Source organism: Drosophila nasuta, chromosome X, assembly GCF_023558535.2.
Source record: "Drosophila nasuta strain 15112-1781.00 chromosome X, ASM2355853v1, whole genome shotgun sequence".
Classification (NCBI taxonomy): domain Eukaryota; kingdom Metazoa; phylum Arthropoda; class Insecta; order Diptera; family Drosophilidae; genus Drosophila; species Drosophila nasuta.
In genome coordinates, this window is record NC_083459.1 from 32,572,961 (window position 1) to 32,600,595 (window position 27,635).

General features: G+C 40.2%; 2 protein-coding genes across 4 annotated transcripts in view; one reads left to right on the forward strand and one right to left on the reverse strand.

The window, feature by feature from the left end:
* Positions 1–24,435, forward strand: part of LOC132795291 (BTB/POZ domain-containing protein KCTD5) — a 70,474-nt gene extending 46,039 nt beyond the window's left edge. For 2 of the 3 annotated variants that reach the window (XR_009633425.1, XR_009633427.1), the window contains exon 10: positions 407–489. The gene's annotated coding sequence lies outside the window, so the exon portion shown is untranslated. Of the gene's footprint in view, positions 1–406; positions 490–10,888; positions 10,962–24,262 lie in introns of those variants that run through there. The other variant, XR_009633426.1, reaches the window with a different exon arrangement.
* Positions 1–27,635, reverse strand: part of LOC132795431 (uncharacterized) — a 161,075-nt gene that overhangs the window by 48,786 nt on the left and 84,654 nt on the right. The window lies entirely within an intron of this gene.

Consider the following 27,635-nt stretch of genomic DNA (forward strand, 5'->3'; position numbering starts at 1 on the left):
GCTTAGAACTGACTGATAATGAGAAGGAAAAGTCACAGATATAAAATTTATTCAGCATGCTTGATTTCAAGCTGATATATTTATGAATAGTAGACATTACAAAAATTAATTTCAGTAAGCTGTAATGCAAGTAACAAAAACTAGAGGGTATACATTATATTTCTAAATTTTATAAATTTTAAATTTAAGTTTGTTAGTTTGCTATCTTAAGCTAGCATATTGCTGGACAATGTCTGCTTGACTCACGAATAGCAATCGTTATTTTGAAGCTAGGCGGCTTTTAGTACATACAATACAATAAGTATCTATAGTATTTAAGATTCTTGAAAATGTGATGCGATCAGATCAAAATTGATGTAAAATAGCGCAACTTATAACGCAACTTTTTTTTTCTTTTCTTTTCCAGCTGCAAGTGTGTTGAAAGCGAAGTGAATAATATGAATATAATGATAGTGAAAAATATATTAAACAGGAAAATGACATAAGGGAGAGTGAATTTCAAAGTTAATATTATTATTATCTATCTATTATGAATTATCTACTATCTATCTATTATCAATTATCTAGTTGACATCTGCCTTCTGCTTTTTTTTTAATGACTATTGAAAGTCAATATTATTATTATCTATTTGTTAACTGCTTTTTTGCATGTCTATCAATAACGTACTCTAGCATGAAATTGAATATAAATACGAAAATATTCTTAAGTATTATGTAGAAATAGGTGAGAGAGAAAGAGAGATATGGGGAGGGGTAAAGGGGATGACATTAAGTAATTTGCAAGCTACAAAGAAGTAACATTGTATTAATTTGAAAATAGGAGAAGTAATGATATAGTATTTTAGCGCTAACTACAATAATAGCAATTTAATTCTTATATTTTTTTATTAGTTTGAGTTATTAGTAATAGTTTCAAATTTAAGATTCCCAATCGTTAGAATAGTATTAAATTCTAGAATTATATTGAAAGTTGATATGTTTAGCCTCTTATTGAATACTCTCTTTTAATATCAAGTTGTCAGCCACAGAATTGAATTTTGTAGAACTTTAAATTTGATAAAGTATAATCCTTAGTCCTTAGTAATCAATAATAATCGATAGTAATCGATAGATAAATGAGAGTTAAAATATACCGAAGTCAGTATATACTAAAAATATACCAAAGTCTACATTTAGTATATACTTAGAATATACGAAAGTATATATTTGGTATATTGATATAGTAATACATGCAAAATATACCATAGAGTGTTAAATATGCTGTATAATACAAAATATACCATAGAGCGTTAAATATAGCATAGAATGTAAAATATACCATACAGCGTAAAATATACCAAAAAGCGTAAAATATACCATAGAGCGTAAAATATATACTTAGACCTAATAATGTAGGGGTTATGGAAGAGTCCTTATAGAAGAGTCTATCAATATTTACAGAAACTTAGAGCTTGTTACTTAGTTCGAAGTTATTGAAATCGAATGGGGCAAGGGAAGCAGAAGGACGTGGAAGGGAGAAGGGGGAAGGGGTGCGTGGTGTCGCGACGCTTCGAGTTGTGCCAACTGATTGCTTTTGGCTTTGGCTTTTGGGTGTGGGTGTGGGTGAAAGCAAAGCAAACACACGCATGAGGACGTGAGCTTTGAAAATGGCGCAGTGTAAATTGGAAGACGATTTGGGTGCTAAACGCAAGTTGTGCGAAGGAGGGGGGAGGGGAGTGAATGAGTGAGCAGTGGGAAAAAGAAGGAAAGGAGAGGGAAATGTGAAGTGTTGTTTAACTAAATTCTAGTTTAAAATCGGTTTCACATCGGAGCAGAGCAAAGGTGGCATTAGCTCCGACTCCAGCTCTCCATTTCTCATTCATTTCTCTCTCCCCCAGCGCCAAGAGAAGAGAAGTGAAGAGAAGGAGCAATCTTGCACATAACATTAAATATTATTCTCATTTTTATTTTTATGAGACTAGAGGACACATTTTAGGTACAATTGTGGCGCAGAGCGCGCTTATCGCGCATACGCGATGTGGGACGCAACAACTAACAAGAAAGCATCTTCTAGGCGCTGCCAAAATCTTTGGCAATAAAATTCCTCTAAACACTCATAAAAATTGCAGGCATATTAAAAATTGTGTTTGTTCACGAAAAAACAGGGGTGTGGGGGGAAAGCGACACAGAACAATCTCTCTCTCTCTCACTCTTACTCTTACTCTTACTCTCTCTCTTTCGCTCCCTTTCTAACTCGCGATGAGGAAATTTCGCTCATATGCGCTTTAAAACGCCCTCGAAAATGTCGCTACGCTGTGCCTCAGTTCTCCATCGCTTTGCTTTGCTCTGCTTTAGCGATGCCTTTCGCCTTCGTCTTCGCCTTCGCCTTTGTCCCCTCACCTCAGACCATGGGGGGGGACCCATAAAAATGTATGGATATTTGAATAGAATTTGCAATAAAAAATGCCGTTAAAAGGCAGCTGTATTTCGCGTGTGTGTCCGTGTGTGTGTGTGTGTTTATGTGTGTGTGTGTGTGTGTGTGTGTGTGTGTGTGTGTGGGCGGAATGGCAATAACAACTTGTGCGTTATGAAAAACTAATTTCTCTAAACATATGCGCATCAAGGTTTAAGCGAAAAGAGCAAGAAGAAGAAGCACAAGAAACAGGGGTTGGGGTCTTGTTTTTATGACAGCACCCCTCAGTCCTCAGTCCTCAGTTGCCTTGTACCCTTGCCCTTCGCCTCCCTTCATCCGCCACCCTCGCATTCTTGGTGCGCATGTTAACAGCCAAGCGAGGATTGCGGAGATGTGAAGAGGATTGCTCGACGGGATCGAGAGAGAGATGGGACGGAGATGGAGATGACGATGGAGATGACGATGACGATGGAGATGGCGATGGCGATGGAATCGTATACGGGAATATGGCGTGGGTTGGTTTTGTTGCTCGACTCGCAAAATTGCAAATTTACGAGTATTTATATTGATGTCATTTTACTTTGATTTTAATGCGCGCTCAAAATGCGTGCAGAGATTTTTAATATTTCTTCGCTTTCTCCGACTTTGTCTTTCCTTTCTCTCTCTCTCTCTCTTTCTCTGTCACTGTTTGCGACGTTGTCTTCGCTGCTGGCATCGTTATCATTATCATAGTCCATGTCGTTTGTCCTTTGTCCCTGGTGATTTGACTTTAGCATCGTCAGCGCGCAATTCGAAATTCGATCATCTGTCAACATTTTGTAGCTCGCTTCTCGCTCAGCTGATCACACTTGTAAAACGCCGATGGAATTAATTCAAAGCAAATATAATTGAGAAAGAATCTTGTCCTTCCGATTTGAATTTTGGATATTGCTTACATTGATTTTGATTGATTGATTTAATTGATTGAGTTTGTTGCATTGATTTCTAATAAGAATAACAAAACAACTTGAGTGTGCTGCCATTAGAAACAATTTCTTAAAAATCAATCAAACAATCATCCAAATATAATATACCACAGGGTGTAAAATATACCACATTGTCAGCCAAAGCAAAATTCTTAAAAATACACCAGCTGCAATATACCGAAATGTTTATATGTTATACCGGTATACCAAAAATACAAAAATATATCGAAATAAACATTTGGTATATCGGTATACTAAATATACCGTACACTGCTAAATAATGAAAAATTGGCAGCCCAAGCAATTATCCTAGAGTATATACCAAATTGAATACACCGAAATATTTATTTGGTATGTCGGTATACCGAAATTTAATATTCAAAAAAATACTGAAAAATGTATATTTGGAATATCGGTGTGCCAAATTGAATATACTGTAAGCGTGCTGAATTATATTAATACATTTATTTTGTATATCGGTATATAATGTAACTTAAACTGCACAATATTCCAAATATAATATACCGAAATACATATTTGGTATACCATTATTTTTAAAATAGTTTATTAGTTTTACATCTCTGGTTATTATCGTAAGCACCCAAAATCTAGCTTTGAAATTACGCTTGCTATTCGATTTTTGTTTGCTTTTGTTTTAAAAGAAAACATGTTATGCGAATGAGAATCAGAAATGCTGTCAATCAAAATGTTAGTATCTGAGACGAAGATAGACAGACAGACAAGGTTATTATACTATTCATCCCTATAAGAGTAGCGAGTATAAAAAATACTTGAGCAGCCGAAAAGTTACTTCTGAAATGAAACCTTGACAGGACTTCAACTTAGATGTATAACCATCAATGATAATGATTATTCATCATCTATTATCGTTTTCTAAGCTTGTCTAGTGATGTGTCTCATGAATGTAGTAGAAAGTACAACGCCCTGAATGAAACCTTGTCTTGACAGGACTTAAACGTTGTTGTAAATGCATCAATGATAATGATTATTATCATCTAATATTTAGAAAACTTTACAGAAATGCTAAAATTCTTCCTCTAACCTCGTCTAGCGAAGTTTCTTAAATGGTATTTACAAACTGTGAAACATGAAAAGCTGGACCTTCGATTTGCTCAAGCCGAGATCGCTTCGGTCAAGGACGAGAGCAATTAAGCGTCGGCTAGAACAAAAAACTGGCTTTTGTTGTGCACTCGAAGTGCAGCCAAATGCTAAAAAATCGCATCGAGTTCGATTCGATTCGATTCGATATCGATATAAGTGCGAGCATTAGCCGAGCATTCAGCTTGAGGCAGGTGTTCAGTTAAGCTTAGTTAGAATACAACAATGGCTCCAACTCTCCACTCCCCACTCTCCACTCTGCTGGCCACTCGAATGCATGAATGAACGTGCTTTTGCATGCATAGTTAGGCCTAAAGGGAAGGCAGCTCCTCCTTCTCCTCCTCCTCCTTCTCTCTGCTTTGATTCTGTTGTTGTTGTTATGCCAACCACTTGATAGTCAAAGCGTTAAAAAATTATGCACAAAAGCAACGAGTGCATCAAAAACAAAATCAAACAACAAATGCGCCAAACAAAAGAAGCCAAAGCAACACAACACAAAAAAAAAAAGCTGTCGAAACAACAAATAACAGAAGTGGAGAAAAAATCGAATTCAAATTGCGAATGTTATCTGGGGAAAAGTGCGCGAATTAGTTGCCACACACAACTGAAAATGCCTCCGTTTGTGGCAAGTGTGGCAAAAGAATCAACAAGGTGTGGCATTGTCCAAAGCTAAATTGCAACAGCTGCAGTCGAATGTGGAATGTGTAGATAAACGTTAATCGACAACTTAAGAGTTAACCGCGATTGAAGGCGTGAGAAGGAGAGTTGCATTGAAATATCAGTAATTTTGTAATAAAACAACATTTATGTGGGCATAGGGAGAGAGGAGAAGGAGGGGCGAGGAAGGCAGACAGACAGCCTGAAAAAAAAACGAGAAGAGAGCGTGAAAAGCGTTCAAAATGCGGAAACAAAAGCAAAGAAAGCAGCAGCCGAAAACCAAAAAAAAAAGATAAATCAACGAGCTGCGCCCTTGCCTCCTGATGCACCAGGCGTTGGCCTAACCATGCCACATGCCACATGCAGCATGCCACATGCAACTTCTACCCCCCACCCCGCTGCTGGGTCAATCGAACGAGGAGCGCAGGACGCGTGTGAAGCCAGCGATTATGCGACGCGCTTTCCAACAAAGAAGACAACCATCGACATCGCATCGGTGGCATGCAACAAAAACTGCGACCCACATTCGACCCACAACAAAAGCAAAGTATGAGCGAGATGGGCGGAGGGGCAGAGGGGGAGGCGCCGCGGCATGGGCAATTTTTAATGGCGGAAAATAAAAAATGTTTGCTCAAATTTGTGTACGAACGTGGAGAGCAACAAAAAATGTGCAGCCAGGATGCAGAATGCTGAATGCCGAATACTTCCCCTCCCCCTCTCCACTCTCCTGGTGCCCTGCAGTCATCGCCCAGTTGAGTGGGCGCTGCACATCCTCCATCGAGAGCATCAACAGCAGCTCCATCGTCAGCTCCAGCGTCAGCATAATGCAAGCCTACACAAACATTTTATTTGCATTAAGCGCCGCAGCAGCAGCAACAAAAAGTTGTCCAAAAAAATAAAATAAAAAGACTACAAAAAAAAAGATTCGACAAAAAAAAAACACACAAATAAAAATCCAAAACAACCAAAAAAAGAAAAAACAAAAAAAAAGGAGGATGAAAAAAAGTGCATAACGATAGCTAAAATAAAATACATGGCTTGTTTTTTGTGTGTGCGTTTACATAGAGAGAGCAAGAGCCTCCTCTCATATGTATGTGTGATGTCCTGTCCAGCGCGTACCTACTTAACTCACACACACACACACACTCACCTACACACACGCACACACTCACGCATCGCAACGCAACGCATCGCAAATGCAGCCAATAAAAATGCAGCGGCAAAAATTGCGTGCAACAGGAAAAAGAAAAGGCTGCCAACAAACTCAAACAAAAAGCCGCCCAAAAAAAAAGCGAGTAAAAATACGAAAAGCTGGAAAAAAAAGAAATTAAAAATGAGGCGAAAAAATCAAACACATTTTGCCACATCAAATTTTGCCTGGGTGCGAGTGAAATAACAGCAGGTTGGTGTCCACGTTGCGCTGCCTCAGTCGCTGCCTCTGCCGCAGTCGCTGTCGCTGCCGCTGCAGTTGCTGTTGCAGTTGCAAGTGCAGTTGTTGCTGCTGGTGCTGCTGTGGCCAGTTACACACATGGGAGGACCATGTGGACCATCGCTTGGCCCTGAACAAAAAGCAACAACAGCAGCTGGAATAAAAATACAAACCAACAAAAAAAAAGCTAGAACAAAATATATAAAAATTTTCAAAAAAAAAAAAACGAGGATTGAATGGGAAAAAAGAGGAAAATTGCAAATACAAAAAAAAAGGAAAAAAGAAGAAAAATGCAATTACAAAAAAATGAAAAAAGTGGAATATAATAAAAAGGTTCGAATTGCGCCTCCTAAATTCAGGCGTTTGCCAGAGTGAAGCAGCGACACGACCTGGAATGGGCTCCAAGCAGAGAGAGCGGGACAGACAGACAGAGAGAGAAAGAGACAGTGGCAGAACAAGAGCAAGAGAAAGAGAGATAGCAAAAAGAGCACGTGGGTAGCTGTTTTATTTTTCGGTTTTTTAACAGCTTTTTTTTTGGTTTTGTTGTTTTGCTTCAACAAGAGAACTTTATTTCTTTCTATTTAGTTGTTTTGCCAGCGAATGCGTTTGCCAGGTGCGCATCCTTATCTAAGCTAGAGGTGCAGAACTATCGATAGCAGCAGACACTATCGATTGTGTCATAGATCGTAAAATCGTCAGCAATTCACGGAAAAAACAAATAGATATGGATTGCCTTTTAAAAATAGTTACGTTTAATGTATTATGCATAAGTTTGGCTCCTTATCTGAGCTAGAGGTGGAGAACAATCGACACTATCGACAGCAGCCGACACTATCGATGGTGACATCGATAACTGTTCTGTGTTAAATCGTCAGCAATTAAAAAACAAATACAAATAGAGCGCTTTTTAGAAAAAAGTGATGTTATAAAAATTATTTTGATCTAAAACGTCGAATGTCCGTCAAGTCCGTCAAAAGCTGAACTCTGATTGCACCAACACAAACTTTTAAAAGAATTCTCCACCAGATAGGCGAAGTACTGCAAATAAAGAATAATTATATTTCAAAAGGTCAGACGATAAAAAGAATACAATATAAGCTGCAATACGTTACAATTTGTATGCCAGGCGATACTATCGGGAACAATCGATGGCTCAACATTTACTTATCGATAGTTTTACGCCTCTACTCTTTGTGATTTTAGTTTAACAAGCTTGTAATCAGATCAGGAAACGATCGATGGCACTATCAACACTATCGATGGCTTACTATCCAGATCGAGATAGTTCTTCACCTCTGCTGTTTACTTCTTTGTGATTTTGGTATGACAAATTCGTATCAGTTTTTTGCTGTCATCTCTAATCCAAAGTTTCCTAATTGATGTGCAAATGTTCAGAATTATATTTGCAATGTCAAAATTATATACTGCGATTGCGAGTTTTTTTTTTTTTAATTTTGATTGTGATTCGAAGCCTGCAGAAGCTAAACAAGTTTGGAGTAGCGCTCTAAGCGTTGCCCACGCTGCGTATGCTTAATGTGAGAGCCTGAAAGTAGGCAACAAAAAAGTGCGACGATCGAAAAGGATTTTGGGCCCAAGAATTAAACAGTTGAACAAACCCGCGCTGCGCTCCTGAACTCTGGCCAATGCATTTTGTCGATGCACTTTGGGGCGGCTGACTTTGGTGCGAGACAGAGAGCGAGCGATAGGGAGTGAGAGAGAGAGAGAGAGAGAGCAAACGCGGCGTCGCAGTGTGAGATGGCAAATGCATCAGGCGCCTCCTATGCATCGATGTCGCTGTCGATGTCGATGTCGTTGCTGTTGCTGTTGCATGTGCAACACGAGCCGATGGCTGCTGCTGCTGCTGCTGCTGTTGCTGCAACACCCAATGCAACACTCACTCACACACACATTGACACAGACTGGACCAAATAGACCAAAAAAGTACAAAATAAAATAAAATAAAAATGTCCATAAATAAATAAAATTAAGCTGAAAGTGCAAAAAAAGCACTGTGCAAAAGGAGGAGAAACGCAGTTGCAGTTGCAGTCGCAGTCGCGGCTGCTGCAGTTGCACTTTACACACACATGAACACGCACACACACACACGGATAGGCTGCAGTTTGGCAACTGTGCGACAAAAAAAAAAGGAAAAACAAAACACACAAAAATTGCATGCACAAAATAAAAATAAAAATGCAGGCAACAAAAAAAAAATGGGAAATATATTTAAATTTGTTACTTGTCTTGTTGCCATTGTTGTTGTTGTTTTACCGTTTTTTATTTTCCTTTTTTTTTGTTGGTGTGCGTTGTGTGTGCGTGAAAGAGCAGCGTAATGTGAGTTGTTTCAGTTTTCTCGTTCGGACGCGCGGCGCAAAATAAAAATTGAAAAACTCCGCCCTAAAATGCGAACCAAAAACACACAAAAAAAACCCAGAAAAAGAGAAACGCTGCATGAAAATAAATAAATGCCAAACTAATAAAACTAAAAAAAGAGAGCAGCCGAAAAAAAAACGCGCGATGGTAGATGGATGGATCCACCATAGATCCAATATATATATATATATATATAATACGCATATATGCCTATATATATATAGAGATGTGTGTGTGTGTGCGTGTGAATGCACTAATTTAAAATGCAGCATTTTTTGAGGCCTGCAACTGCAGCTGGAAAGGGAAGTGCAAGGAAACAGAGAAGTGGGAAAGAGGATGTGGAAGTGGACAAAGTTGCCGCAGCTGCCACAGCAGCAGCAACAGCAGCAGCCGCCCAAGCCTACGCCCTTTGCTATTACCATTTATGGGCAACAGAAATATTCGATTAAGCAGAGAAGAGACCCCAAAGCAAACCAAACCCCAAAGCACACATATTGACTCATCAGCGGCTCGCTGCAAAACCGACAAATTAAACATTAAATCATAGCATCATCATTTTCCTCCTTCTCTGCGAGTTCCTAACTTAACTTTACTCATATAAAAACTCAGCATTTCGCATGCTAAATAGTTTATTTCAAGCGGAATCTTTGTCTTCTTCTCTGTGATATTAAGTTGGCTTCCTTAAGCGATCTTAATTGCTGTCTGTTTGTTGTCGTCCAATCTCCTTTTGTAATCTAATACTTTGGGAGCCAAATGTTTGTCTTAATTCGAGAATGTGGATTAAAAGCTTTCCTAAATATAATATAATATCTTTTCAAGTTTTTACCTACTTTTCTCCGCAGAAGTCACCAGAGAAAGCATAAAAACTGTTTTATTTAGTATCTCCTCTATATCTATAATTTTAGATTTAGAGTGTAGTACTATATCAATATACATATCAATTATAGCCATTACCATACATTTAAGTATTTTTGCGGTATATTAATTGGTATATTATAAGAATATTACCGCACTGTTAAATATATTCTATAGCTACAATTTCATATTTTCATAGTTGTACTATACTAATATAGCAAATAATGTCTTCGGTATATATATTTTCAGTATTTTTGCGGTATATTATTTAGTATATTTTAAGAAAATACCACATCGTTAAGTATATTCTGTAACTATAATTTTCTATTTCGAATGTACCACTTTATCGATATACCAAAATATGACCTTTGGTATATTTTAGTATTTCTTGCAGTATTTGTTATTTGTTATATGTTAAGAACAATACCACACTGTTTTCGCTTATATGGTATTCAAAATGGTCAGAATTAACTGCTGTTCAAATATTTTGGAAACTTACAAGACAAACGTTCATCTTAAATCGGAATTAAAAGCAAACTGTCCGTCTATCCATATGAACATATAAAATATAGAGAAATAATTTCGAATATATTACTTCGATATACCGGTAAATTAGTTGGCATAATACCGCATATAGAACTCCATCGATATACCAAATATTGCCTTTGGTATATTTTAGTATTTTTTCGGAATATTATTTGGTATTAGGTAGCGGGCATTCTCGCATTTTTTTTTACAAACTTAGAGATAATATAAAGTTGCTGAATATAATGAGTACTAGCAACTAATTAGATTCATTATTCAATTTATATAATTTAAACTTCTTTTATTTGAATTCAAAATTTAGTTAATTACTTTTATGTTTTTTTCTTAATAAATTGAACATTTTAGTTAAATTGTCGGTGTATGGTGTGAGCTTGTGATTAGATTAGAGAAGTTAACATCTCCATATTTCTGATGATCGCTGTTTTTGACTTATTCTTGATAGTCAATGAAACATATCTGTTATTTACTTATGTACATATATATATATATTTTTCCATATTTTGATCTTAATCATTATAAACTAATTTGAGATTTGCAACATTTTCATTGCAGACTAAAAATACGGAACATGAAATTTGCATTCTGCACGATAATTTACGCTTAAGAAAGGATAAAAAGGATGCCGGTGAGTTACAAGTTTTGCTTTTATTATCGATCGATCGCAACTAAAATATTCAGTTAGCTGAGGGAAGACTAAGCCTCATGTTAGAATATTAGTGAATTGGTGATTCAATCACTTGAGACTCGAGTAGCGAGAGACGAGCAACGAGAATTGAGAATCGAGAATGAAAACTTGCCAAGATGGAAAGTAAAGGAAGATGAAAGGAAGGGGAAAGGAATGGAGAGTAAGGCTGACAGAATGCGTCGATAACTTTTTTATTTCGAAGCTCTAAAAATGAGACATTTCATATTACTTTTATGGCTACAGCAACTGCTGTGTCGAGTGAGTCCTGAGCTGAGTCCTGCGCTGAGTCCTGAGCTGTGCCTTGTGCCTGTTTTCCTGTTTCAGTTTCTGTTTCTTCAGTGGGTTAAAAACAATTCGGTAAACTGAATAAGGATGAGAAGAGGGTGAGAGGAAGTTGCTGGCAAGTTTGAGGTTAGGTTACCGTTAACGGGTGCCCAAGCACACACACACACACATACATATATAGAAGTGTGTGTGTGTGTGTATACTTAACGGCACTCAACGCATACAAAATTTCAAAATCATCAAAAAGTAGAAAAATACGCGTTTCATGCACATTCGCGGCATTTATGAGCCCATCAACGTCGCTCATGGATGAAAGTAACGCGTTTTATGCGTCGTTTGGGTGCCTGCAAATGTATCTTTTTATGTGGTTGGCGATGGAGATGGCGATGGCGATGGTTAGGCCTGGACAGGGGGAAGGTGGAGGGGAGAAGCGACCACATGAGAACACATCGAAAGCGACCGTAAAAGGCGGCAGAAGAAGGAACAGGAACAAGGAACAAGGAACAGAAACAGTAGCAGGAAAACCATCAAGTTCAAAGTTTGGCAACGTTTATGAGCCGTGCTGCTGTCGCCAGTAAAAATGAAGAGCCCGCTCCTCCTCCTCCTCCCCCAGCCCCTTCTCTCTCTCTCTCTCTCTTTCGCTGGACAGCACTGAGATCCAAAGTCAAAGTCGAAGTCTGTGACTGCAACTGTTTCTCTCTGCTCTCTTTATTTTTTACCTGGGAAGAAAGCCGCATAGTTGCCCGCTTCTCCCTTCCCCTCCCCCAATGCATTGCCATCCCTTTGACTTGAGCTCCCCCGCTGCAAACTACCAAGTACTTTTACGCCCTATTAAAAATATACTTTTTATAAGCCATATAAAAAAGAGAGAGAAGGCGACGTCGACCAACAGTCGAAACAGACGAAAAACTGGCCCAAGTAAATCGCATAAGCGAAATTTATTTGGAAATGTCTGAATGGGAAGTGGAAGTGGAAAGCGACTCCAGAGAGAGACGTTTTATGCGCCTACCTAAGTCATTTCCAACAATTTCGATTAAAAAACTCATCTAAACAATTTATGGCGGGGCGTAAAAATCAAATCAAAATACACGCGCAGCATCCAACGGGACAGTAAACAGTAAAACTGCAACATTCAGCATTCAGTCCGCCGGAGTATAGAGCACATTATACCAAAAATATATAATATAGCCAGCCACCCACCCTAAGCAGAGTGTAATCCATCGAGCAACAACAACCCCCTTGCCTCTGTATTCAGCCATTATTCACATTTTACAGTTTACAACTATGCGAAAAAACCATAAATTTAGAAATTAGATGGCCTCGATGACTGCAACTCCAACTCTCCAACTCCAACTTCTGATTGAGATTGCCATTACGATTGCTCTCAATCCACTTGCCGAGATCGTAAGACACTTTGTCTCCCCTTTCCCATCCCCTTCCCATTCTCGTCTCCCACACATTCGACACGTCCCCAGTGAAACATCTTCACTTCTCCTCGAAGTAATTAAACCGTGTGACCACCAAAAAGGACACTTCAATTGGGGTGTCTTCTATCGTTCTATCCTTCTGTCTGGCATTCTATGAATCCGTATAGGAATTCTCCTCGCTCTTTTCGCCCACTTCGGTTCATCAAATGTTTGATTTAAAAGGATTGAAGTCTATCAGTAAAAATGGATTCTACCTTTCTTTTATTCTATATATCATTGACTGAATAGATATAACGACGTTTACGAAGTGTCTTCTAACATTCTATGAATCCATATAGGAATTCCCTTCACTCTTTCCATTCACTTTCACTTCAGTTTCACGATTAAAAACGATTATGTTCTATATTTATCAGTACAGATGTATTATCCCTCTCTTTTCATCTATATATCACTGATTGAATGGACTCAGTTGAAATGTCTTCTATCGTTCTATCCTTCTGTCTGGCATTCTAAGAATCCGTATAGGAATTCCCCTCGCTCTTTTCGCTCACTTCGGTTCATCAAATGTTTGATTTAAAAGGATTGAGGTCTATCAGTAAAAATGGATTCTACCTTTCTTTTAATCTATACATCATATCATTGACTGAATAGATACAACGACGTTTACGATGTGTCTTCTAGCATTCTATGAATCCATATAAGAATTCTCTTCACTCTTTCCATTCACTTTCACTTCAGTTTTGCGATTAGAAATAATTAGGTTCTATATTTATCTGTACAGATGTATTATCTCTCTCTTTTCATCTATATATCACTGACTGACTCAGGTGAAGTGTCTTCTATCGATCTATCCTTCTGGCATTCTATGAATCTGTACAGTAATTTCCTTTACTTCTTTTGCTCATCAATTTCTCGATTTGAAAGGGCCATGTTCTATATTTATCAGTTCACATAGACTATGTCTCTTTTAATCTACATATTACTGACTGACGACTCAGGTGAATTCATTATTTCTATTTCTTAAAATCCTTAGTCTTATATAACACACAAATTTTATATCTATAATTATCTAGTAGAGCAATGATTTAATTTAATTTATTATTTTCATAGTAAAGCGGAGCGAGTTGCGTTGTATTTCTTCTTTTTTACTTACGCTTACCAACACTCCATTTGTAAGGGTTTCTCTTTCTCCCCTTAACTCAATTTACCAACACTCCATTCGTTAAGTTTTCTCTTCATTCAATAGTCTAGTTGCGCTACGAATTCTTGATAATTTATGAGTGCTAAATTGGAAATACGAAATAGTTTTCCTTGTCACATTTGTTGAAATAAATCAGAAATGCAAATATGTACATAGTTTTTTTTAATTACATTTTCCTCCCCTTAAAATAATGATCAGATACTGCACAATTTACCACTTTTCTAAATAGATATTTCTGAATAGCTGATAAAGTAAAAAACAAGCAACATTTTGCTATGAGATTAAGAGTAGCTCTTAATAGTTTAGACGACATAATCTATTCCTGTCCTAGTTTCGCTAAAAATATTTGATATTTTATGGATGTCCTGAATTCTTTCTAAATTGATTTACATAAATCACAAATGCGAAATGTCGTTTTTTTATACATTTTCATCTATGTAATTATCAGTTACCGCACGATTTAACTCTTTTCTAAATAGATATTTCCGCTATCGTTTTATCACTTCTGAATAGATGATAAAGTAACGTGAAAGTAATTAAAAAGGCAACATTTTGCTATGAGATTAATTGAAGCTCGTATGCATGAGGGAGAGAATTCATTTGAAAGTTTCTAAGCGTTGCGATTAAATGGGCGGCAAAAGTGAGCAGTTTCTGAGGACGACATTGACGTTGACACGAGGAGTAAAGACCAATAAGGTGTGGTTAGAGGGGGGCGGGGTCTAAGGCGAAGGCGAAGGAAACCGTGCGGGATATTAAAAAGTGCACGGGTAATGTTTCTTTTATGACTAAAGTGGCAACGGCTGAGCCAGTCAGCGGCGGAGGCATTGAGGAAAGTTGCCAAAGGTGGCAAGTGGCAAGTTGAAAGTGGAAAGAAGAGGGCAGAGGGCAGAGGTAGAACTAGAGCAGCCTCAAATGTCAGAGACAGGCGCGCATGAGCGCTGAGCGCAACGCAGAGGATTCTTCTTTCCTGCTTTCTTGGCTCTGTTTTCTCAGTTGGGTTCAGCGTCATTTCGTTTTTAATTTCCGTAATTCCGTCAGCAGAAAAATTTTTGCAATATAAAAAGTAAATATCGAAATTTATAGACCTGCAGATGTGCGTTGATAGAGGGGAGGCAGAGGGTGGAGAAGAGAGGGGGGGAGTTGTAGGGTTGCCAAGCGGCGTTAGTGTGCGGCGGCCGAAGCGACATTAAAAATGTTAAATAAAAACAAGCAAACACAAACACAAACAAGCACACGCACTGACAAAGATACAGATACGACGTACTCATAGAAGCTCCCCGCCCCCCTCTGCACCCCTCTCACCGCAGTAAGCGTTGCCACCCCCTTTGGGCAACTTACACGAGGAATTTAATGACAACACTAAAAAGTTTAAGCGTTATTATTTCTAGGGTTGCCAAACCCCACGACCCCCGCCCCCCGAAAAATCAGCTCACGGGATAAGAGCTTAGACTTCGGATGTAATGCGATGCGATGCGATGCGGTGGGGGGGGGGGAGGGGAGAGCGAAGCACAAAAAAATACGAGGCTGTAAAATGGCAAATTCATGACCTGCAACTCCCCTTCTCCCCTTCCCCCCGCTTCTCTCCATCTCCAGAAATGTGTGTATTCTAACGGCAACTAAAAATGAGCAGCGCGATTGTAACGATTCAGTTATTACGGTTATATTGCCGAAACAACGCGCGCTGCTCCTCAACACTCGCCCGCTCCCTCTCCCGCTCCCGTTCTTCCAATACTCGACGTTCACTCGCCCGTGGCCGAAACAAAGTCGAAACGCACATAACTCAATCTTCGACGGCTATAACTCCCCCTTCCACTCTCTCTCTCTCTCTGCGCCTTCCCCAACTGCTGAGCTTGCCCCCCTTTTTATTGCTAATGGCAGCACAAGAGAGTAATGGCCAAGGGGGGTGAGGGAGAGTGGGGGAAGAGCGGATGCTGGCGTTGCTGCAGTTTATGCGTCGCTGTAAAACTTACTGTAGTTTACCGCCTTCGCGTAGAGGCTCCGTTCCCTTCTCCACTTTCTCTCTAAGGGTAGTCTTAGGAGAGGGGGGAAGGGCAGCTGAGCGGCACCCGCGACGCTGCTTAAAAACGAAACAATTTTTTACAACTTTGTTGTTTGCCTGCGGCAGCCTTTAGCCGTTTCTAGTTGCCCCCCGAAAGCAGCCACCGATCTCTCTCTCTCTCCGGGTCTCCCTTACCCTCCGTTCCCCTTTCACTCTTCCTCGCCCATTGTTAGGGCCAAGTCAGTAAAGTGAATGTAGTAATTTTTCAAAAATCTTTGTATTTAATGGACCATCAAGCAAGCCGTTGCCGTTGCTGTTGCTGTTGCTGCCTTAGTTTCAGCTTCAACTGAACTCCACCTGCGAGTTGCGACTTGCGACTTGGCTTTTGCGGACTTTGGCTAAAAGAAAGAAGGTTCAAAGAAGGAACGCAGACTGACTGACTGCGTGACTCTGTGCATCGCTAATATTGCTGCGCATCGTCGGTTCGGTTGTAAAAAATGCGTTTTAATGCTTCAATAAAATAAAAAGTTTGCATTAAAATGCAAGCTCTGATGTTGCATGCCACACGCTGCACGCTGCACGCTACATGCTGCATGTTAGAAGCGAAGCAGCAGTGTCGTCACAAGAAACAATTAGCGTAAAAATACGCGTTGCATCAGCTTACAAATATTTGAGAGCAGCCTCCTCCTTCTTCTTCTTCTTCTTCTTCTTCTTTTGCCTGCCTGGTAGTAAAGTGTCGGTCGGTTAATGCACAAGGCTTGTTACTTCTTGCTCCTTGCTCCCTGCTCCCTGCTCGGAGCTCCTTCTACTGCCTTGCTCCTAACTCCTTGTTTGGCATTTTTTTACTTTTGTTGAGCGCGCTTTGTTGCCGCCGACGAGCTTGTTGCCAAATAGTTTGCTGGCATTTTTATGCTAAAAAGTCGAGGGATGCAAATTTTAGTAGCATACTTTCCGGGGCACATGAGTGAGGCAAGTGTTTCCACTCGAGAGTTGAGAGTTGTGAGAGAAGAATGCGGCAGACTAAAGAGTCAAGAGTTCAGAGTTGCGAGAGAAGAATGGAACAGAGTGAAGAGAGAATGCTGAGTGAATGCAGCTCACTGAGCTGTGACTCTGGTTTCTAATTATTTGTGATCTTCGATCTATAGTGTGTACTTGCTCGACAAGTAAAGTGAATGAACCGAGTGAAACATCTTTATGCTATAAAGTCGAGGAAGGCAAATCTTAGCAGCATACCTTTTAGGGTATATGAGAGAGAAATTGGAATGCAGCAGACTAAGTAGTGAAGAGAGAAGAGGGAAGAATTGAGTTGAGTGAGAAGAATGCAACAGACTAAGGAGTGAAGAGTTAAGAATTGCGAGAGAAGAATGCAGGACACGGAAGACTAAAGAGTGAAGAGAGAAAAGTGATGAGGAGAGAGAAATTGAAATGCAGCTGACTGACTAAACAGTGAAGAAAGAAGAGTGAAGAGTTGAGAGTTGCGTGAGAAGAATGGAACAGACTAAAGAGTGACAAGTGTCTGCTTCTGATCTGTAATCTTGTAGAGTGTAGTTGCTTGGGAATTAGAGGGTATGAACCGAATGAAACATCTTTATGCTAAAAGTCGAGGCACATAAGTGAGGCGAGTGTTTCCACTCGAGAGTTGCGAGCTGGAAGAGGGGAATACATCAGACTAAAGAGCGAAGAGTGAATGCTGAGTGATTGCGGTTCACTGAGCTGTGTTTGGTTTCTGCTCGTTTGTGATCTGTGATCCTGTAGTGAAGTATAAAGTGAATGAACCGAGTGTCCACTCGACCAGTCAACCACATCAGCAGCAACAGCAGCAGCACACACACTTTGCTTATGAATGAATGTTTAATCAGGCAAAGTTGCCCCCGTGATTCTCGATTCTCGACAGCTTTTGCATCTCATTCGAACTAGCAAAATTGCATCAGCGAAAAACAAAAATACATATTTGCCGTGGGGGGGAAAGAAGTGAAAGGAAGGATAATGCAAACAGCAAATTAAACACGAAATTCACGTATCGCAAAAGGAGCAAAGCAACGACCGACAGACCGACCATAGATGACTCGTTGTGGCAGGATCTGGTTGCATGTTGCATCTGATGCATCAGCTATGAAGCGGAGCCACTAATTGCAAGCTGTGTTTGTTGCCTTTGCGTTTTGCATTGGAATTGAAATCGGAATTGGAATCGGAATTGGAATCGGAGCCAAAGGCAAATATTGAAATGCAGCAGAGCTTTTTGCATATTTAAAATCAATCAAGTCAATAAATAATAAGGACGACCTTAATGCAATTTAATATATCAGCGATGTTTGCAAATGCAACCGGACCAAAGCCAAACAAACTCTAGTAAAGAGTCTGAGTTCCATTTCCTTGCCCCTCCTCCTCCTCCTCCTCCTCCTCATCCTTCGGACTGCGACACGCTTCAAGGACTCTTGTGAGGCACACGCTTCAGTATTCCTCAGCTGGGCATTTAGGCGGTCAAATGGGATGCGAGGGAGCGCAACAAATCTGTGCACTCGACGATGAACTGGAATGGAGACGAATGGAGAACGGCAACGAGGTCTCTCTGTGCATGCAGCCAAACAGCGTGCAACATGCAGCAAGCCAAAGCAAAAGCAAAAGCAATTGCCAGAGCATTCACTCGGCCACGAAATCGGCCACAATGTTGACGCCATTGTCCACTTGAGCTCAAGCGAGACTCAAAAGCAACAACGAGGACACCAAGCGAGGCGGTTAATTCAATTGCCACACACCGAATGGTGCCAGGGGGGGGTAAGGGGGGGAAGGAGTGTAGCAACTTATGGAAATAGAATGACGAACAAAACGAGAAAGAGAAAAAAAGAAATGTGCAGCAACTTCTGTTTGCAAAACGAGAAATAGAATGACGAATAAAACAAAGCGAAAAAAAAGAGAAATGTTGCAGGCAAGAAGAAGCAACAAAACAATGCCGAAAAAGTCAATAAGTGAGTGTGTGTCCAGTCCACGTGGGGCACATGCAACTCGCATCTAACCATAAACAAAACAAGCCCCGCAAATGGTGGCAAATGCCGGAGATAAAACAAGAGCAGCGAAGAGAAGCAGCCAGAGAAACAAGAGGAACAACAAGCTGAAACTGGAGCAACAACTGGCTGAAGCAACAGCAACATCCACATCAACAGCAACATCAACAGGAATGTGGCACAGAAAACGAGCTCTGCAACAAAAGGAAGTTGAAAGGTGATGTTCGGCCCCCATTTGCCCGCCGCCGCAGCTCGCCAAAAAGTATGCAACAAAAGATGAAGCAGCCAAAAAGACAACGAAGAACAAGGCGCAAAAAAAGGCGCCACACACACACACACACACACACATTCGCTCGCACTCGCATTCACATTCATATTCACACTCTCGCACTCACACTCATACTCGCACTCGCATCACAATCATTCATGCCGATAACCTCTCGAGTCTCAGTCTCCTGTCCGGGTTTCCTCCTCCGTTTTTGCCCAGTCTTCCGTCGGCCACTTTCTCCTTGCAATCCCAATCCCCGCTGCATGTGAGTGTGTGTATGTGTGTCTCTCTCTGTGTGTGTGTGTGTTTGGCGGCTGCATCTTTTTGCTTTCGTTTTAGAAAGCTGCGAGTCGCAGCAACTCGCCGTTCGCACGACATTCGCGCTGCCTCAAAAAGAAACTGCAACGAAGCAAGGACGAATTTTTTGGCAATTTTTTCGCATGTCCTTGCCTCCCGTGTATGTGTGTGTGTGTGTGTTTGTGTCTGCTTTTACTCTGCTTTATTGTTGTTGTTGTTGCTGCTGCTTTTTGCAAACATTTGTTCCTTTTTGATCACGGATTGCGGATTTCGAGTGGCAAATGGCGGCTGGCGGCAGATGGTGAATGTTGTTGTTGTTGGAATGGAATGTTGGATGGCGGTTTACGGGTCGCATACTCGTTACGGTTACGGCTACGGCTACGGTGATTCTTTGCTACTTTTTGGGGGAAGCCGATGCCGACGTCGATGTCGATGCATCGATGGCTCGTTCTCTGGGGCGCCAAAAAGATGACAGCGCCACAGCAAAAGGACGCAAAAGAACTCGCTCGGCAGCACAATAAGAATTCGACTTGAAGCCAGCAAACAGGTGGCTGTTGTCGACGGCAGCAACCACAAAATAACATCAGCAACAACAACATGCAAATTACGATCAAACCGAGAGAGGAGGAGAAACTGACAAATTATAGAGTTGAGAGAAGATTGTGTTCTCTCTTTCTTTCTTTCCCTCTCTGTCTCTCTCTCTCTCTCTCTCTCTCTCTCTCTCCCACTCTCTCTATATATATCTTTCTCTCTCTCGCTCTTCCTCTCTCTCACTCTTCCTCTCTCTCTTTACGCATTTACATTGAGGACTCACAATGTTTCTTAATACGTGATAAAAATCAATGTGGCTAATAAACTACAGCCTCTTCCCTCCCTCTTCTACTCCCCCTCTCCTTATTTCTCTTTCGCTTCCAAATGCTCAACAGGCTGAAAATGTTGCTTTTGCTTGCCTTGTTGCTTCAGCTGGAGACGGAGATAGCGACAGAGAGAGAGAGAGAGAGACAGAGACAGAGCTGGGGCGTAGATTATATCGAAAGTAATAGTAATGCGGACTCAATGTTGCGGATTCGCTGGATTCTTCAAGTGTGTTCGAGGCTCATCGAATGGCTTAACAAACACAAACATAAACACACAAGCACAAGCATTCGCATTCACATAGAAAGTGGCAAACTGGGTTAAAAGAAGGTGGGAAATGGGATGTGGGATATAGGATATAGGACTGAAAAGAAAACATGCCTCGACTCTAAGATATAAACACTTGTATTGTCATTTTCTATACTTTATTTAGTATTTATTATATTATTACATATTAATATAATATATAATAACTAACTCATTCATATTTTAGTTCGATATTTATCAATTTTACTATATATATATATATAGATGTCAATTCTTTTCTTAAAACTTTCTATAGAATTATAATAGCACCATAAGTATTTATTTAGTTTCTTAGTTGAGTTGGCATTTCTTTTTGTCTTGAATTCTTTTCTATATTCTATTTGCTGAAATTCATTTACATCATTAATGTCTACTATTGATATGTGCCTCGACTTTATACATTATTTTTTTGAACTATATTTTATTTATATTTGAAAAATTTCCTATTAATGTACCAAATCGTTAATTTATTAACATTAATAGTAGACATTCATGAAGAAAGTAAAAATGTTTAGGCCAATATGAATTGTCAAATATAGATAAAAGAAAAAGCTTAGTTAGCTCTTAATTTGTTCTATCAATAATATATTCCATATAAATATTAATATATTAAAATGGAATATTAATTAGTATATATTAATATTTTTATTACTACTTTTTATATTATTAATAGAACAAATTAAGAGCTAACTATGCTTTTTCTTTTTGTTTCTTTTCGACATTGATTGCGTTACGTAGTTAGTGTCCTTAAACAAGTGCAGCGCATTGTATTGCCAGTTGCTACTTGCCACATGTGCGTCGTGCGTCGTGCAGCAAGTGAAAGGCGGCGAGTGAGATAAGCGTGCTTCATGCAAACAGCAGAGATGCAGATGCTCAGACGCAACTGTCGAAAGTCGATGCTGATGCTGATGTTGATTTTGATGTTGTCCTTGCTCTGTGTTTTGTGTTCTGTGCTCTGCTGTTGCTTCTCTCTCTCTTCAGAGTGTGGAGCAAGAAAAGAACAGAGAACAGAGAACAAAGGGCGCCAAAAAAGTCGAACAGACAAATCCCGGTTTGTAAGCCAATTTGCACTTAGGCTTATCTAATGTCATATCATTTGTATAATGTTGTGTTGTGTTGTGTTGTGTTCGGCCTGATACTTGATACCAACTGTAGTATTGGCTCGAATTGCCCCCTTACCCTCGTTTCTACTCTTTTGCACTATGCATGAGTGTGCGTGTGTGTGCGGCCTTATCCTCCGGGGTTCATTTCTAAGCTCATTTATGTTTATCACAAATGCGTGCCAAAGTGTGTCGTTATTCTTCTTCATCTTCTTCGTCTTCGTCGCGAACAAAAACATTTCAAATATTCTCAAAAAAAAAAGAAACAGCAAGAAAACCTTAACACCACATCTTTCCCTCCCCTCTCTCTTTCTCTCTCTCTCTCTCTCCTCCACCGAACACAGAGAAATGTGGCAATAACACAAAAGCACTTGCCACACTCGCGCCCCACGTATGGTAATGCATATATGGGGCATCTATAGAGTGTGCGTGCTTGTGGGCAGCGGGGTGAGAAGGGGGGCACAGCCAGAGAGGGGGAGGAGAACTGCGCTCAACTAGTCGGAGCATGTTCTGGCCGTAGAAATTCATCTAACGGCTGTAACAGGTAATTGAACTTGGGTTATATGGCGCACGGAATGACGACGCTTCGCACTCCGATTCCCCCCCTACACACTTGCCTCCCCTTCCCTCCACTCAACTGCGGTGAACGGCAAATGGAATTGAATGACGCCCGCGTCGTCGCGATGTGTGCCAAATGTGACCTCCCCCAACACGGGACCATATCGTAGATAGCAAATGCGTGCGAACTACATAATGTGGACATAAAAAGGATTTGCCAAACGCCAACGCCAACAGCAACAACAACAGCAAACACATGTGCGGTGTGTGGCAAGGAGCAACGCGGAGCGTAGTCAATTTCGAAGCAACATTCGCTGCTGAAAGTTGCAAATTGTATGCCATAGTTTCGCACAAGAGAGTGTGAGTGTGAATGTGGATTTGGAATGGAAGTGGGAAAGGAAATGAAGGGTAGGGAAGGGAACGGAAGGACAGGGAAGGGAACCGAAAGGCAAGAAAATGGGAATGGGAATGGAAGTGTAGGAATGCGTATGCGTAATGCGTGGTAACTGTTGAATAATTCATGACCAACTGGAGATTTGTGCAGATGCTGCATGCAGATCCAGCTCTAGATCCACAGCTGCCCGAATGGTGCTCAGATGATGCTTGCTAAGCGCATTTGATGCCGATTTGTGGGCCACATAACTGTAAATCGCGTATGTAAACAACACACATAAGAGCACTCGCATATCCCTCTATACAAATGTGAATGCGGAATGGAGAATCCGGACTCCGGAGTACGAACAGAATGCGGAAAATGTGGAGAATGGAGAATGGGGAATGTGGAATGGAATGCATATTTGAGCACATTGTGCGTACATTGGAATGCATTTTACTCACTTTTAGTGTCTTTATGCATAAGTATTGCCAACTAAATTACAAACGAATGGCCAGTTTTATATGCGAGTAGATGAGAGTAGAAAAGCCAACCTGAATGTGATTTTCTCGTAACTAATCCAGTCACGAAAGCGTAGCTAACTATCTTTATGTGTCCATCTATTCCTCTGATGAAATGAGTTTAGCTAATCAGGCTGCGAAGGGCATTTGAACATCGACTTTTCTTCTTACACTAAACAACCTCACACACACACACACACACCTTAACGAGTTGCGTTGCATCTGCTTTGGCTACTCTCTGCTGCTGCAAGCTGCGAGCCTGATACTCGTGTCTCCACAGCGTGTGCAGCAGTGCTTGTGAATGGATGGTGAAAGGTTGGATTGAGTTAGGGACACCAACTGAGGGTGGAGACCCGTTCAGCTACTCGCTTAACTGCAGGACGAGAGCGAGCCTTTTGGCTTGGTCTTGTTGTTTGTTGACATTGCAAATCTTGTTTCTTTTGTGCGCGGGAATGCAGCTGTAGTCAGTCCCACTTCCGATGCCTGTGCCATGGTCTCTGCCATGGTCATGACCAACAGGTGGCGCCCAAGCTTTAGCTTCAGCCAACCGACACAACCCACTCCAACCGAATGCAACGCACAACGCACACAAACCAACACGACCCAAACAGACCCGACTCGTCTCATACCTCAACGCAGAAAACACTGTGAAGGACGTTCAGTTTCTTTCGTTTTGTAGTGTAACTTTTTCTGATGACTGCACATTTGGTCTGCTTCTTTTTGACAACGCCGCAATGCCGCACGTTTTCCTATTTTCTTTCTTTTGTTGGTCTCTTTCCTTTTTCCTCTCCAGCTCCACCTCCTCATCACAATTGATGGGGCGTGTATGTTTCATATGCCGGCTTCAAGTAAGGGTGCATTAATTCATTTTCGGTTTTTTGCATGACATTGAATTCGCTTGTAGCTCACCTCCCTCCCTCTGGTCCTCTGGTCACCCATCTTTATTTTTGTTGTGAGCATAGAGCAAATACTATGAATATTTCTTATAAATAATTTACTCCGTATTTGCATCTGATTTTAATTATTGTTAAATGTTATTTTCTTTTCAGGATGATGGCAACTACTTCAACTACACGAATTTGATTTTCACCTTGTTTCTGGCTCTCGTTTCACACAATTATTACAATATTCTAAGCAGTAGAAATGCTGTGATAACATATAAGTTATTAAATAAGTTCATCATAAATATAATCAACAATAAAAACAATGTCAATAATAGAACCTACAACCTTAACACGGATTTGATTTTCAGGGTTTTTCAATTTTGAAACTGGCGCCTAAAGAATTCAATTTTTTGTAGCATACTTTGAGGGTGTAGGTGGGGTCGTTTTTGGAAAACTAGCTATAACTCGGCCATATCCTGCCGCATTTTTCAAGGACTTGTTTTGCAAGGATCTCAAGGACCAACTCCATCGATTGGCATCAAAAAAAATTGGGGTCATCTAAGGATCCAACACTTGTAATTTTTCACTCCGAGGGCCATGTAAATCATGCGAAAATCACAAAGTGCAGGATATCTGGAGAACCACAAGGACGATTGGAATGTCCTTTGGCATGAGGATAGCTCTCATCAAAGGACTTCGTTTGACGTATGACCCGCAAGGATCAGATAGGAAATGACCGAGATATACGCAATTTTTTGTATACAAAAAGGTCCTTTTATCTCGGGTCCTGCAAGGATATTCGTCCTTTTGAGTGAACCAATCAGTGTTTCTTCTAAAGGATAATACTTGTGCCAAAGGACATCACGATCGTCCTTCAAATTTCCGAAATACAGTGGATTCTTTGAATTTTTGGTCAGTTTTCTATACTTGACCCTTTAAAGAATTTCAGGTGAAATTTATTGCCATATCCTGAAACTCCTTGAGTGTCAACCGATAGAACTAGTTATCCTGACAGGATCCTAAGTGTTTTCACCGAGATACGGCAAAAAACCAAAACATTTTTGAATTAAAACGGATTTGTTTTTTGTCGGTTATTTTCAAAATTCTAATTTGAAATTGGCGCCTAGCAAAACAATAAATTTTTTGTAGCATACTTTGAGGGTGCACGTGGGGTCGTTTTTCGAAAACAAGCTATAACTCGGCCATATCCTGTCGCATTTTCAAAGGACTTGTTTTGCAAGGGTCTCAAGGACCAACTCCATCGATTGGCATCAAAAAATTAGGGGGTCATCTAAGGATCCAACACATGTAATTTTTCGGTCCGAGGGCCGAAGAAAATCGCCCGAAATCACAAATTCCAGGATATCTAGAGAGCCGCAAGGACGATTGGGATGAAATTTGGCAGGATAATAGTCCTTGCCAAGAAACTTCGATTGGCACTAGTCCGGCAAGGATCGGACAGGATATGGCCGAGATATAAGCTATTTTCTCTGAACAAAAAAGTCCTTGTAACTTTGTTGCTTACAGGACATTCGTCCTTTTTGGTGTGTCAATCGGTTTGTATTTAAAAGAGCTATCCTTCTGCCAAAGGACATCCCGATCGTCCTTCAAATGGCCGAGATACAATGGATTATTGAAATTTTTGGACATTTTTCTATGCTTGACCCTTTGAAAAAATTTCAGGTCAATTTTATAGGCAAATTTGTTTTTTGTCGGTTATTTTACAAAATTCAAATTTGAAATTAGCGCTTGACAGAAAAATTACATTTTTGTAGCATACTTTGAGGGTGCACGTGGGGGTCGTTTTTGGAAAACTAGCTATAACTCGGCCATATCCTGCCGCATTTTTCAAGGACTTTGTTTTGCAAGGATCTCAAGGACCAACTCCATCGATTGGCATCAACAAAATATGGGGTCGTCTAAGGATCCAACACTTGTAATTTTTCGGTCCGAGGGCCAAAGAAAACATGCGAAAATCACAAAGTGCAGGATATCTGGAGAACCACAAGGACGATTGGAATGTCCTTCGGCATGATGGTAGATCTTATCGAAGGACTCCGTTTGACATATGAACCACAAGGAACGTATGACCCGCAAGGATCAGACATGATATGACCGAGATATACGCAATTTTCTGCATACAAAAAAGTCATTTTTTCTCGGGTCCTGTAAGAATTTTCGTCCTTTTGAGTGCACCAATCACTTTTTCTTCCAAAGGATAATACTTGTGCCAAAGGACATCACGATCGTCCTTCAAATGTCCGAGATACAGTGGATTTTTCAAATTTTTGGCCATTTTTCTATACTTGACCCTTTGAAAAAAATTAGAATATTTTTTTTCATGTATAATTAAAATCTTTGAATGCAAATCGATACCGATTCTTTACCTGGTTACTATAATATGTGTCCTTGCTAGATTCTTAAGACCGAGATATGGAAAGAAATCGAAATTTCTTTTCGAAACAAAGAATTTACACGGATTGAAATGGTTTTAAAAACATTTTATTGTACATTTGGAAATTAAGTGTATTTTATTTAACATTTTGAAAATTGAACTGAATTTATTGGCAGCCTCACAAAAGTTATTCCTTTGGACATCATGTGTAACTGCAAAGAATAGAGATTAAATGATTTTATGAAATAGTTTAAAAAAAAGAGACAATAGTTGCAAAAATGGTATAGTTTTGTAGGTCAAATGTTTAAGTGCTAAAATGAAAAGTCCTTGATTGGGTTTAATTTATTTATTAAGTAACATCTATGATAGAAGCATCCTTGGGTGTATCTAGGGTAACAATCAGAATAATTGAAACTACAATACACTCGCAATGTACAGTTAACACATCAATTTGACCCGCTTGACGACGCGCACAAGAGGCAAAAATAGAAATCCAAACTCTAAACGGATTCACACGAAAGTGTCTATGTGTGAGTGTGTGTATGTGTGTGGGTAGCACAAACTATTCACCTATAAATCAGATTGTGCCATTCGCACCCTCCACCAAAAAAGTAAGCGAAAGACAAGTGGCTCAGTGAATCGTGCTCTTAAGGTTAAGAGCACAAATATAGATAAAGAGTAATCTGCGTGGGTGACGCGAAAATCGTTCTCTTGAAACATAAAAAACGTTTGAAACTTGTTCACTAAGAGTAGTTCCAGGAGAGAAAATGGAAAAAACCAAGCGACTAAAATAACAGTAACTGCTGCGACGAAGGAGGAGGTGGAGGAGGAGGAGGAGGCAGAGACAAGCAAAGCGTCTGCAGCCACCCAAAAGCAAAGGCGAAGGCAGCGGCAATGGCAAAGAAAAAAGAAAGCTCGAAAGGGCAATACAAATATGAAGAATAAGAAGAACAAGAAGAAGAAAAAGAGGAGAACGAGACCAAATGAAAGAAACGTGAATGTTCGTGCGCAGTTCTGCTAGTGCTGACGTTGGCGTTGACGCTAGCGTTGACGTTGGCGTCGTCGCTGGCAGCACAGCTTCTGTGTATTGGTGTATTGGAGTGCCTCCTTTAACTGTGCCTCCTTTGGCGGCGACTCTGTCTG